Raw genomic sequence first — 15,425 nt, 5'->3', positions numbered from 1 at the left:
AACTGGAACAATTTGCCCTGAGGGGAGAATCAAGCCAATGGCCTCCGGCTAGCATTTCACAAAATTACTATGCAGCCCTTTTTATTCTGCATTCCAGCCTGAAATTCTGAAACCTCCAACCTTCCTGTATAGAACCTTTTGGGGTATTCTCAGATGCAGGTAAATTCAGAAAAGAGCAATAATAAATTATAGAACTACAAGAACTGCTTATGAAGAAAGGAATATTACATGTAGAGCTTGGCAGTGGTCCAGATACTTAAAGGTAGTTCCCATCAGAAACAGGTATGTACTCAATCATGATTAATAGCAATTAATAATTAAAATAATAATTAAAAGACAACTAAGATGGAGCAGAACAATTGCTGAGAAAGGAGTATATTCCACAGAGGAGGATTAGCTTAAGTGGAGCAGTAATGTGGATGGAATAATATTAAGAAAACAAAAATCTTATAAGGGAATGTTTTCAATTACAATACATATGAAAAACTGGATTTTTGTGTGTGAACGTGAGGTTCCATTATGTACAGTGGAGCTATAGTGTGGTCTTCTCAGATTTCTCTGTTTACACATGAGGAGGCACTCACTGCCCGCTCTGCAGTTTGTTTGCTAAAGTCTCAATGGACCTCTGCTTTTCCTGGTTCTCTTAACTCTGTTCATCAACTTAAAGGCAGAGATCTCATCACACCTGGTAGTTGCAAGCCCTTTAAACTGCAGTTATATCAATATACCTGTGATTGCAGTTATATTAATATTGTAGCCACTTTCCAAAAATAACTCCCTCAAAAAAAAAAGAGGCAGAGGACCACATTCTGCTGACAATGGGGACTATATCTTGAAATTATATCTCTACCTCCCCTCCAAACACACGCACTTCCTGCTGCTGCTGCCGTGGGAGGAGAAAGAGGCTTGTTATTAAATGGTTAGTCCATCATTAATAATTCAACTTACAGACATCACAACCCCCGCACCCTCCCCCACCCACACCCCCAAGCCTGTTGTGAACTGCAATGGCTCTAGAAGTGAAAGCATGCGGGAAATGGCTAGGATCTGCCATTTGGAGATTTTCAAATGCAATAAAAGGCAGCCATTTTGCAGGGATTCACCGTTTATATTGATATAAATGCCAAAAATGGAAGTAATAACAAATCTAAAAAGGGGAGAGGTGTGCACAGGAGTGCAAGGGAGTAGGAGGGGCTGGTGGTGGGCAGAGGGAAGATGCCCAAGGCAAAGCTGTGCTCACTGGCAAATCTCCCCTTCTCTGTCAGCGAAGAAAATTAAAGTGGCGCTTAAAGTGGTGTTGGCATTGAAAGAATGGAAATTGAAAATGGGACTCAGGGAAATATATCTGTACAAGAAATCTTACAGCAAAATTTGCCCCTGCCGCACAGCGGACACCTGGTGCATGATGGGCCTTTGGTTTATTCAGCTGGCCCAGGTTGCAGAGTAGAAATGCATATACTGATATCATTGACTGCAGTGGGCTCAGGCTTACTCTGGTTACTTCGAGGAGTGTCCTCTTGTCTTTTTGGATGTTTCCTGATGAGTCAGGGTCAAATCAGACTGCAAAGGTCTAGGAACAGAGACAAGATCCAGAAGGCCCAGCCTCACTGGGGACTTGGGAAATTGAGCAACGTTCTGCTGGAGGATGGAAACAGTATAATTATTCTAATCAAACATCATGTATTTTTTCTTCTGAATGTGAGTGGATATCAGAAGGGATTTTCTCAGAGGGTTCTGGGGGCAGAAGGTTTTCCATATAATCACAGCAGCAATGCCCCAGTAAGAGGTTTAACATAGGGTTGCCAGCTCCAGGTTGAGAAATACCTGCAGATGTTGTGGGTGGAGCCTAAGGAGGGGAGGGGAGGGACTTCAGAGGCAAACCCTTGTTTCTATCTCAGTTACTATCTACTCTAACTGGTAGCTTTCCAAGGTCTCATATAAAAAAACCTTTCGCATCACCTACTACCTATTTGCTTATGTCAGGACTGAACTGAAGCAGCATATGTCAGAAACTAACACAACGCCCTTCTTTAAGCAACCTGTGTCACAGAGGATCATACATGCAAACCCAGTCACTAGAGTGTTCCCTACTATTCAGTTAATTGAAAGCGCTCATTATGCTAAACAACCCAGAGATTTTGTTCTGTAGGTCTATATACCTGCCAATTTTGCTGAATCATCTGAGGCCCACATAGTTCAGCAGGTGTGCTAATATTTAACATAACAACATAATATTAACTCATATTACTCATTTATGAATCTGTTCAGCAATTGATATTGGCACCAGATCCTGCTCTATATGCCCCCACTTTCTGAAGTCAGGTGGGCAGCAACCAGAGACTGGTTTTTTTCTGTGGTGGTGCCTCAGTTGTGGAATGGCATCCCCACCACAGTTCACCTGGGCCTTAGTCTGACAAGATTTGGGTATTAGGTGAAAAGTTGTTGCTGTTTTTTGTTGGTTGGTTTGTTTTGCTCAGGTGTTCTAAGAATGGGTTTGTCATAGTTCGTGAGCGCATGTGGGTGTGGGTGTCGAGTATTACTGACTGCTCTTTGGTAAGTTTTTGATCTTACTGTGATTTTTAATGCCTTCAAATTTGTGTCGATTGCTGGTTCTCAATTTTTTTATCTCTTTTTTATCCTGCTGCCTTTATGTATGTCAGTGCTGTCAAGTCACAACCTACTTATAGCAACCTCAGCAAGGGGTATTCAATGCAAGTGAGAAGCCAAGATGATTTGCCTTCCTCTCCAGAGCCTTTCTTGATGGCTTCCCGTCCAAGTACAAAGCCTGTTTAGGTTCTGAGATATGATGAGATTTACCTATGTCACCTTCCCTCCCCCTGCTAACATTTTGTGTGTTAAGTTCCATCAAGTCACTTGTAGCTTATGGTGACCCTATAAATTAATTACCTCCAAAACATCCTACCGTTAATAGCCCTGTTCAGGTCTTGCAAACTGAGGGCAGTGGTTTCCCTGATTCAGTCAATCCATCTCATATTAGGTCTTGTTCTTTCCCTACTGCCTTCGACTTTTCCTAGCATTCTTGTCTTTTCCAATGAGTCTTGTCTTCTCATGATGTGACAAAAGTATGACAGCCTCACATTAGCCATTTTAACTTCTAGGGAGAGTTTAGGTCTGATTTTATCCAGAACTTGTTTATGAGTTCTTTTGGCTGTCCATGGTATCTCTAAAACTCTCCTCCAACACCACATTCCAAAGGAAACAATTTCTTCCTATCAAATTTCTCCACTGTCTAGCTTTCATACCCATACATAGCAATGGGAATACTATAGTATGAATTATCTTGATCTTTGTCACCAGCAATATACCATTACACTTAAGAATCTCTTCTAGCTCCTTCATGGCTGCCTTTAGCAATCTCAGTCTCCCTCTGATTTTTTGGTTGCAGTCTTCCTTTTGGTTAATGATGGAGTTAAGGAATACAAAATATGTAACAATTTAAATTTCTTCATGATCAGCCTTAAAGTTGTGTAATTCCTCGGTAGTCATTACTCCTGTGTTCAGCTCTAATCCTGCTTTGGCACTTTCTGCTTTAACTTTCTGCTGCCTTTACTCTGCTTTCATTATTTTTCGTCATTTTATGATGCTGTTCTTAGGGGGTTTTGTAATTTGCAAGCTTTCAAGCATTTGTTAAAGAATGCCGCTAATAAGTATTCTAAATAAAGAGACTCAGATATACATGTCCAAGCAGTTGTGGAGATTTCCAGCATGTATTCAATATCCAAGCCATGTTGATTGCATGGGGAAAGAAGAAGCTGGGACTGGAAGACATAGGGCAAACTTATAGATTCAGCAGAATAATTAAATCCATGGAAAAAATAATTACATCCATGGGAAAATCTGAAGTACATTAGCCACAACATACTGAACAGAGACTGTATGAATACAAACAACATGTCTTTAACTGCTTGAGATAAATAAATATGGGACAAATTATGACAGTGTATATGCCTTGCTGGTGAGCATCTGTTCAGTCACTTTTGGAGGCTGAATTGTGAACTAGAAGGAGATCCAAAAAGGCAGTTCTCATGGGTTGGATTCCACTAACTTTCCCACCTGACACCCTGCCTAACACTCCTCCTTACCGAAACCTCTGTCCTATGTGACTTTTGTCCCACAATCTGAGTCAGGCAAAAGAGTCCTCTCTCTTTCTTTCACTTGTGGAAAAGCTGGTAGGATCCAACTGTATGTTTTTAATGAAAGAGCGTTTCCTAGGCTCCATGGGAGGATGGATATCAGGGAACTGTTTCAGTCTTTAGATTTTAATACAGGACAGGATACGAATTCTGATAAATAATGGAGATTTCATCCTTGTAAGACACCCCCAGCCACTCCCTGTCAAATAAATGTAAATCTGTAATTTGTTTTAGTATTTGCATCACATTTTAGTTTTTGTATCACATTGCTATCTTTTAGTATTTGCACCACATTTGATCAGCCCAACAATAGGGTCAATATAACAACAACAGTATCATAAAGAGGATAAGAAGCTACAAACACAACTGAAAAGGCCAATGACTCCATTGTCAGAACAGGCCTATCAATAATTTATTTCTTCATCTGCAGTCAGACTAGCCTTCATGTTGTATGCACAACCATTCACAGTTCTGTGCACTCTTAGAAATAATCATCACCAATGTTTTCAAGGAAAAAGGAGACTACATCCCTTTGTATGCATGACTGTCCACAATAAATATGGTGTTTGGGCCCTGATAAAGTACAGTTAACACAACTGTTTACACAATTGGGGCAAGGTGCATCCACTGCACTGTTATAATTAAGAACAATGTTTTGAGCATAGGAATCAGCAACTGGAAGCTCTTAGAACCAAATCCATCCTCCTTAGTCCCATCAGAGATAGAGAAACAAATGTCTTGCGGACATTGTAAAGGTAAATAAGAAAACAGAGCAACAGGACTTCCTACCAGTCCATCTGGCAGCATGAAGCCCAATCACATCCTGAGTGGTCCTCCTGCAAAACTAGCACATCAAAGCAGAAGGTATCCTACAATGTCACTAAAATTTGAAGCCCTCTTCCAACCTAAGGAGCCTTCCTTCAATGTAAGCAGATTGATCTCAGATTGCAAATGCCTTAGCAGACCAGGTGCTCAGGAGGAGCAGCAGCGAAGGCCATTGCTTTCACATCCTGCACGTGAGCTCCCAAAGGCACCTGGTGGGCCACTGCGAGCAGCAGAGAGCTGGACTAAATGGATTCTGGTCTGATCCAGCAGGCTAGTTCTTATAAGCAGCTCTTCATCCAATGTCCGAGTTGGAGAAAGACTGCTTAGGCTGGCAGAATGTAAAATGTATGCCAGTGGTGGGAACTGTTCTTCTAATGAATGGTGACCATTTCCCATGCTATATATGATATCTACAATACTCATCTATTTAGGGGTTTTTAAAGTGTTCGATGTTAAAGGGATTCTCTTTATCACTTGTGGAAATGACCAGAGAGTCTTCTGCAATACAGTTTTCCTTGTTCTGTACCACTTGGCAAGACTGCTGATGTTTTTCAGTGTGGTCTTTTAAATTTTCCTGTGAACAGGGGTGAGACTATCATGGTGTCCTAAAAGCAAGATTCAGTCCATAGATTACTGGAGCGAGAATGAATGAGCTTTGAGCGTCAAGAAAGAGGTACGTTTTCCAAAGGCAGTTTCTATTTCTTTGCAATGACACCATACATTCGTAATTGCTTGTGTGCGCACTTTGTGCACTGTCACACCCCAGCAGACCAATATCCTGTGTTTCAATTCAACTGTACTATTTCTTTCAGAGCTCCCACCAAACAACTCTGCAGCATACAACCTCAAAGTGACCTTCCAAGGCTCCATTATTTAATAATTTAATAACAATTATCATCCCAAGAGCTACAATTATATCTTATGCAAGCTGGAAGAAGAATGCGGAGCTGATTACACAATCAAAAATGTCCCAGCTTATTAGAAATACAAACAAGCTTCTATTAGAGATTGACATAGTGGGGCCAGATCTTCCACTGGTGTAAATGGGCATCACTCCACACCAATCAACAGAACTGGGGAACTTTCCACCAGCTTATTTGTGGCCCTTTGTCTTTAAAATAATCAGATCAACTATACAGTATACATAGCTAAACAAAATCATGCCCAAACATATTTTGTATGCATATAAATAATACATCCCATAATGACATAGTAAATTAAAAGATTGAGCTCTTCTCCACAATGTCTTTTCAGCCTTTTTATGTTAACTTTGAGTGCTTTGGCATTGTTGAATCACAACTCAGTGTGCTGGGTTGTCTGTGTTGAAGTGGATGTCAGTAATGATGGTTATTTCTAGTGGTTTGCTAATCTTGGGCATTGTGATAGGGGTTGGCTATGGAACTGATGGTGGCTTTGGTATTTAGCACTGGTTTTGGGGAAGAGTGATTATGGCTTAGATGCAGTGGAACATTTCCTAAAGTGGATTTCTGCCCATGGAGATTAATTTTATTGCCTCCCCCCTACTGCGGCAATTGAAAATGTCCGAAATGCTTCTTCTGGGGGATGGTGGTCCCCAATGAATAGCATTTAGGGGCTTTTTGCACGGCTGCAGGAAAGAGAGGGGAAAATGTTATGCTACATAAATGGAAATCCTTCTACCTATGGAAATGCTCTGGTGAATCCAAGTGATCGGATCAGCCTAAGGTCCTGGGTATGGTCGTCAACTACACGAAACAGCAATCTAGCTGAAATTATGGAAATCTGGAAGTGATCATTGTCTGGATGGAGATCTTCCAAGGGCCTCCCATGTACAAGCCTTCAGTTCCATACCATAATAAAGTTGTATATGTATGTAACGATAAATAAAAACCCTCCAAGGGCTGCTAGATTTTTCGGCTAATATCAGAGCACCAAAATCATGCCCACTTTGTTAATTACAGAAGACAATTGCATATGTAAATCATGGTAATTTCCTTCTACCTAATATGAAGGCTAAATGGAACAGAATTATCAATTATCATATTATCAAAGGTTTTTATGGCTGGTTTTCTGGGCTTTATGGTCATGGTCTGGTACTCTTTGCTTCTTATGTTTCACCCACACCTGTGGCTGGCATCTGATGAAAGTGAAACGTTAGGAGCAAAAACTACCCAACCATGACCACGCAGCCAGAAAACCCACACAATACCCAATAAACCCTTCTCATGTTTTTCTTCCCAACAGAAAGGAAGGCTAAGTACAAATAACCAATCACACACAGGGTTGGGGGAAAGAAATTGGTACCAAGGCCCATACACATTCATGACATATTACAAAAGTCAGACTCATTTCATCAGATGTATTAATTGTATTTGCAGCTTTTAATATGAACAGATCTGTCTAATGAATACATATCTCAGGAAGTGAGCTTTGACTCACAACACGTTATGCTGGAATAAATTTTGTTAGTCTTTAAGGTCCCATTGGATTTTTTTGCATTTTTATTTGTTCGTTTACATTATTTATAGTCCACCTTTCTCATTGGGACTCAAGACGGACTACACAATACAATCAACAAGGTGGGAACATTCAACAAATAGTGAAATCTGCTTTGAACTATAGAACCAACCAGAAGTCTAAAATACAGAACTGAAGCAAAACATAAGTGTTAACATCACATTAAATTATTCAACATTCCACAATAAGATCCAGCCTAAAGCAAACTATACACAGTAGGACAGACCATAGTCTCCAATAATTTATCTAATAATAATGTATCCAAGCAATCAAATTTTCCTTTTAATTTTTCGGACAAGGCAATATCTCAGAGAGGCTTGAACCCTGTGCATTTCTTTCCAGGTGACTGTTCGCATAGAACTGCAGCCAGAATGTTTTCCTGTAGATAAGCTTGGCTGGGCAGAGCAAGGAAAGAAATCTACATCCATGTAACATGTAGATCTGTCTCAGCACGGCCTCTGTTCAACCTCTGTTGCTGCAGGTGCACTTTTGTGTTGACTGTTCAATGCTGGATCATAATCACGGGCACAATTATTTGCAGTTGTAATTACCCCTTTTAATCCTCCATCTGCTGGGAGTATATGCAATCTGGTAACTAGGTACTATTGCAGGCACTAAGAATACGGGACGCAACTAGCTTCCCTGCATCTAATTAGATCTCTTTTAGACATTGGTCCTTCTGCCACAAAGGAGATGATTGTTTGAAAAATTGACCAAAGGAGCAGTTATTTTATCTCATTCTTGGCAGTGGTCATATTTTCCCTCCGTATATGAACCCAATGATAAAATTGCTGGGGTCACTGAAAATGGGAATGTAAGAAACCTCCGACCCAGCCCAGCAAAGTGTCTGACAGACTCGGCTCATGCACTGTGGTTTGCAGGCAAATTTCTACTTGGTGTTCAAAGAGCTGAAACTTGGAGATTAATCCCAGATCTGTCAGCTTCCATCATGTTCAAGCTAGGCTCCAAGCTCCAGGGGAGTCACTTTCTTTCTCCAGCACTGAACAGCCAAAAGCCTCTCATTCTCCCCACAAGTGGGCAGCATTGTTCCTTCTCTTCTCTGCTTTTATGATAGCCCCAGAGATTTCATTGGCTTAGTCTTGGCCATGATTCTCATGTGAAGGACGCCATGAATTCATGCATAACGGCTCATTTCATTTCATGCTGCTCTTTGCCTAACTTAGTTCATCTAACAATCTGTTTATGTACCCACTGTCCCTCTGTCACACTTGCACATAATCAGTCACTCAAACATTTTGCTCCACTTTCAGCCTCCGCTTTACCCTCCAACGTCTCACCAATGCAATCGAGACTCTTCACTTTGGGGAATTCCTTAACAAACTAGTATTAAATTGTTGTTCTTAGTATCATCTGCAAAGTACACTTTAGAGTTTGTATAGATGAACTTAGAGTGGTGCCCCCCTCTTTTGTCAGACAAAACTTTTTCCAAATAATCCAACTTAAAAGCAGTCAGTGTTTCCTGCATAAACTGGCTGGGCTCAGTGTTGATTGGCCGACCCTTGTGACAATCATGTAACTGCCTCCCTCTTCCCCCTCTGCAGAACAGAATGCTGATTGACTGGCACATGTGCCAATCATGGTGCCACTAGCAATAATGCCAGAGCGGTTATTTTTCAAGGTGTACAGGTTGGAGTTTTTTGTTGTTTTTTGACAGAATCAGCAAAATAAAAATTTAACAGATTCACATTTTTATTTACCAAAGGAAGTTAATTGGCTCAATAACTTTTTCTCTTTCTCCACTCCCAAGGTAGAGACTCAAATCCAGAGGAGCATTTCTGAGGGTTGAAACATTTCCACTTGTGGAGTCTCAGTTTCTAACATCCCATTGCAGTTAAAAATGCCCTGTGAAACACTGCCTCCAGAAGATATTCAGAAACAGCATCTGGGGAGCATTTTGAGCTTCCACGGGAGGGAAAAGGGAATCTTTCTGCTCCCATAAGTCCCCCACTAGATCTAAGCCATTGGATCTGCAATTCCCCTGGTACTGGAAATGTCAAACTCTAGCAAGTGAACCAAACCTTTTCATACTGGTACTCCATGATGGCATCACTGAAGAGTCCTGTGAGAAAATCAAGCAGTCTGTGTGGTTGAGCCTGGTATATAAATATCAAGAGGAAAAGCGATGAGGTGTGAATAGTCATTCTTTTCCTACAATGAATGGTCACTCTCCCCCCCTATATGCATTTGCACTATTACTGTGGTTCTCATCTTCTCCACAGCCTTTATCCCACATTGCCTGCAGACACTTTGCCAAATATACAAATAAGGCAACCCTGCTCCTGCAATTAACATCCTGTACATCCTCTGCAATAATGTTCCAGATATCCGCAAGTGGGAGAGACACAAAAAGAATAGTTTGTTTGGGCAAACTGTGATCTTTCTAATGAAGCACAGTAAGGAAAAGGCTCTCTCAAGGCAAAATAAAGAGCTGGTTTGGCATCAGCAGTGAATATACTACAGCTCTCTGTATGCCAGCTCTTTCTACATATTTTACATATCCCAAGCTCTCAATACCAAGCTGGACTTTCTTGCTGATTGACCATTAGTAAGGCTGCCAATCGCCAGTGAGGCATGGAGATCTGGAATTACAAGTGATGTCTAGGCTACGTAGATCAGTTCCTCTGGAGAAAATGGCTACTTTGGACTCTACAGCGTTATACTTTATGGCATTGTCATATTAAGGACCTTCTTCAAATCCCACCCTCCCCAGGTTTCAAACCCCACTCATCTCTAGGAAGTTGGCAAATCTATCCTTTTCAGTCATCAGGAAAAGACATGGAAGGACAACAGCCTAGGAGGCAAGGAGACCAGTTCAGAGGCGTAGCAAGGGGGGAAAGCGCCAGGTGCACCAGTGCGTCCTCCACCCCTGCCCCAGAATGCCCCTGCCATGCCCTTGCCACACCCCCATAGGGGGCGCGCCCAGTGCATCCCCCCCCCCACGTCCCCTTGGAGCTATGCCTCTGGACCAGTTTGACTGAGCATGAACTACTACTGGATGGAAAGAGGCCACTAGGCTTCCATTGCCTGGTCCATTCCAGTGTTGACCATCTTGCATGCCTAGCCAACCCAGCAGCAACGCTGCTCAAGCCAAGGTACACCTCACCTAAGTCAGGCCATCAGGGAGCATGGCAAGAAGGGGATATGGCCCTTCCAGTCCACACCTGTCATATGTTATGCATGCAGTGCTTATTATGTTACTGTCCTACGTTGCAGCAAGAACAGAATGTGTGCTTGTGTGTGCATTTTGTGTGTGGGTGTGCATGTGTCATTTTTAATCATCAGTATTGAGCAAAATTGAGGCAAGTTCTGCCCTGGTGAACTCATATTCAGAAAACCACTAGTGACAAGAAATCATCTCACACTCCATATCTGTAGTGCAGTTGTGTGGGAGGTAGAAACTCCTTAGTCAGGAGTCAGAGGATATGAAGTCTGCAGCCACATTCCTTATCTGTGAACCCAGCACATTGGAACAGGCTGAAGGAATCTTAAAAAACTATTAAAAATCTACCACATGATAAAATGCAAGAGTCACTTAACATGGCCCAGACTGTGTATCATCTTTTTGCAACAGCATTCTTTCTCAGGGCAACCCATGGAAGAAGTAAGCACCTTTGACCTTTTGTCTTGGTCTACAATGCCTGTGGTGTTCACTGCATCTGTGACTGTGGCAGTGATGACAGAGTATGTCTTCCTTATCTCTGGTGTCAGCTGAGGAGCCTGGAGCCTGAAATCCCCAGTAGCGCTTTCCTCATGATTTCAGGTACATAAAACAGAGGTAAACTCATCACTTGAGAAGGAGAGTAGAAAATATTTAGAAAATTAAAACACAGCTAAACAGAAGGGTTGGATTAGCATGGACCACCTTGCACAAAATGTCTATATGAAGTACCTGGAGAACATTTTACATGCTAATCTTAAAACATGAGATGTGTGTTAAAATATAACATGAGGTTTAAGCTCATCAAGGATTGATGCTAGAGTCATTGCCAGAGCTCAATCCTGGAGCATGACCATTAGTAGTAAAGTACCTCTGAGCAGGTACAAAGGGCATATTTTTCATTATAGAAACCATAGCCCTAGAGAAGATGATGTGGCTAAGTGCTAGAGTACCTGCCTTGCATACAGAAGGTGCTACGTTTCATCCCTGACTCCGTCTATTAAAAGGTATCTCATAGCAGATGTTGAGCAAGACCTTTCTACACCTATGACCCCAAAGAGCAGCTACTAGTTATAGTTGACAGCAGTATTCTAAAGAGATAAGACAGCTTCAGAGGCTCCTTAAGAGCTTGAGTGTATCATAATTGTTGGCAAATACAAGTGATTCAACTAATAGTAAGAAACCTAACTCAGAGGGTCCCAGGTTGAATCCCCAGCATCTTCAGTTACCAGATCTTGTTAGCAGATACTGGGAAAGACTATGCCAGGGGTCTGCAACCTGTGGCTCTCCAGATGGACTACAAATTCCATCAGTCCCTGCCAGCATGGCCAATTGGCCCTGACCTGGATAGCCCAGGCTAGCTTAAACTTGTTGGAACTCAGAAACTAAGCAGGGTTGGACCTGCGTAGTAATTAGATGGGAGACCATGAAGAAATACCAAAGTCACTATGTAGAGGCAGGCAATGGGAAACCTCCTTGATAAGCCTCTTGCCTTGAAAACCCTACAAGGTGACCATAGGTTGGCTGCATCTTGATGGCACTTTAAGTATACACATCATCTGCTTGAAATCTTAGACAGCCACAGCAAGTCAGGGTAGACCATACTGGCAGAATTGGACCAATGGATTGATTTGGTATAAAGATGCTGTATATGTATATACTGTACTTATATGCATATGTATATATTCACAGTAGCAAGGCTGCAACCTTCAGGCAAACCTGAGTTCTGGTGTATTTCAATTTGAAAGTTAACCACCTGCTACAAAAATTAAATCAATTTAAAATTTAAGCCCTATCCAAGTGTGGGTGTCTTTGGCCCCAACTTTTCTTCACACTTAAGTAAGTAGGTGACGACAGGCCTTTTCCCTGGTCTTGTCCTGGTAATCCCAGTCTCTGAGTCCTCAAAAAGCAAGAGCCCCTTAAGGTGCCACTTTCACTGCTTAAGCAATTATCCTTTCTATAAATACCTCGTTCTCATGCATGTACCGGGCAAAAAAAAAAAGACTCCGGCATTCAGCCCTGTGAAAAGAATTTAACCCTTCTGCACGCAGCCAAGAAATCCCATTATCCCGACTCCCTTCCTGAATGCCTTCCGAGAGGCAGCTGAATCAATGTTTGACTAGCACAAAAACAGCCGCCCAACTGCTATTTGGAAGGGATTCAGATGGGGATTACAGCTAGGCAGTGGATAAAAATCTATTACATGGTGGTATTTATTCTAGATCCCCAGGCGTTTGAAGTGAACTCCAGCAACGTACTTCGTCATCATTTAGTAAAACACTTAATGCACAGAGGTTGCAGAAACCTCATTCTGGAGGAGGAGGGGGAATAGGAAGCAGAGGTGGGAGACGAAGAGCCAGGAACGTTAGTTTTCCAGCTGCAATCCAGTGTCTCAGAGTACCAAGGAAGAGCCTCTTGAGGGAAAAATATAACTCATTGATTTAATAGATAAGTTTCATGCAGGAAAAAATACACTGTCTTTGAAACAAGACAGTGTTCCGATGGGGTTTGCCTTCTTTCAGAATCAAACATTCAGGTTGCTGTTGGGTGAGGCTTGGGAACAGAGACATTTCAATACAGGGACAGAGCCTGAAGAGAGTTGGATCTAGAAGCAGAGACCAGCAGATGGAAGTGTAGCCCAGTAGAAGAGTCAATTTACCAAAAGTGTAGAGCTGAATAAAATGGAGCCTTGCCCCTGGCACCAAGCAACTGCTCTACACTCAAAAATAAAGAAAAAGCAAATGACTGAAATATGTTTTTCTCATTAATTTAGCAACCCTACTTTTACACAGTATCTGCCACATTGTATGCTGCACATTAAATGTTCTTCTGAAACACATAAAACATCTCACTGATATACTGGGGGATTTTTCATTAGCCATTTGAAGAGAGATCTGTTAATTTACAATCTGGAGTTTTGTCAGCATACTAGATGAGTGAAGCTCAGTCCCCATCCCCAAATCAAAATGAATTCTGAGCTGGTAAGTTTTTGTTGACTGTTTAGCTTAATATATTTAGCAGAACAGCATAAAAAGAGACCAATACGCAGTTGCTGGTTTTATATAAAAGAGTTTACTAACTATTAGGGAGGGTTACATGGAAAAAAAACAAAGAACAACTTTCTATTCTAGCACTAAGTTGGTTACATAGTTCTGCACCATGTGGTTCCACATGGTGCCTATCTAGCAAAGCAATGTGCAATGGTAGTATGTGCTCAAACAAAGAAACATACTTTATAACTTTCTGTCTATGTAATAGGCAATGCTAGGGCTAGCTGACCAATAGTTTAATCAGTGAACTGGCCATAAAACTCTGACCTCAGTAGCTAATTAGCATACACACAGTTAACTCCTTCATGTCTGAATTGTGACAAACACTTGCAAATCCCAACAGTTTTATCTGTGAACAAGTGGGGGGGGGGGGTGGGTTCTGTTCTCAGATACTTTTTAATAGCTTGGATCCAAACTAGTGCTTCCATGAACGCAACAATTTTCACACATGGACTACAACTTTCCCACTTCTTACCTCCCATATTAGCCCAAAATATCTCCCCAAAATCCTATTCCTCTGCTGAGTTTTCAGAGAGAATTTGAGGCTGTTGCAGGTGAGGGAACTCTCTAACACCTTGGTTTTCACCACCCTGAATACTTTTGTATCATCTCCAAACTTACCCCAGTATCCTAAGACATAATTCACTAAGCTTGGAATACATGGCAACAACTCACTGCTAACCAATCACCATGGGCTCCATTCAGTTCCCCACTTAGTCTCCCTCACCCCCAAGAAGAAGCCGGGCCCAGCAAGGCAGCAGTGGCAAAGCACCCTCCTGCCTGGTCCTGTGTCCGGGGACTGACGTTGGCTCCCTGAACTTCTCCACTGCCTGTAGCAACTCCTTGACTGAATAGCCACAGAAGCCTCCCTACCTGCTGGGGAGACAACCAGAGATGCCTCCAGCAGCAGCCAAGCAGCCCCTGTCAGACACCGGCACCTACAGGGGGAAGGCAGGACCAAGGATGTAGGTAAGGGGGGGTTCTTGGGTTTAACCCTCCCCATTACATGTCCAAAACTCCGCCCCCTGTTTGTGGTGTTTTTTTATTTTAAAGTGGGGGGGGTGGCCTTGCAGGGGATGCAGTTTTTAGGCTAGCAGCACCAAAACTTCAGGTATATGTTGGGAGACTCTCCTGATGATACAACCCAGGTTTGGTGAGGTTTGGTTCAGAGGATCCAAAGTTATGGACTCCCAAAAGGGGTGCCCCATCCCCCATTATTTCCAATGGGAGCTAATAGAAGATGGGGGCTACATATTTGAGGGCCCATAACTTTGGCCCCCTGAACCAAACTTCACCAAACCTGGGTGGTATCATCAGGAGAGTCTCCTACTGATACCACTCAGTTTTTGTGGTCCAGGGGGTCCAAAGCTATTAACTCCCAAAGGGGGTGCCCCAACTCCATTGTTTCCAATGGGAGCTAATAGGAGATGGGGGCTACACATGTGAGGGTCCATAACTTTGGACCCCCTGAACCAAACTTCACCAACCCTGGGTGGTATCATCAGGAGGGTCTCCTAAAGATACCTTGAAAGTTTGGTGCTGTTAAGTTAACAATTGCACCCCTGACAACAGGCACCCCCCCCCCAAATTTCCCCAGATTCTCCTTTTAAATCCACCCCCTTTGGCATGGATTTAAAGGGAGAATCTGAAGTCCGCAGTTTAAACATTGAAAGTGATGCTGTTTAAGGGTGGGGGATAATCCACCCCAAAACAGCATCACTT

This window comes from Sphaerodactylus townsendi, linkage group LG02 (assembly GCF_021028975.2).
Source record: "Sphaerodactylus townsendi isolate TG3544 linkage group LG02, MPM_Stown_v2.3, whole genome shotgun sequence".
In the NCBI taxonomy this organism is placed as follows: Eukaryota; Metazoa; Chordata; class Lepidosauria; order Squamata; family Sphaerodactylidae; genus Sphaerodactylus; species Sphaerodactylus townsendi.
This window is presented reverse-complemented; position numbering follows the sequence as displayed.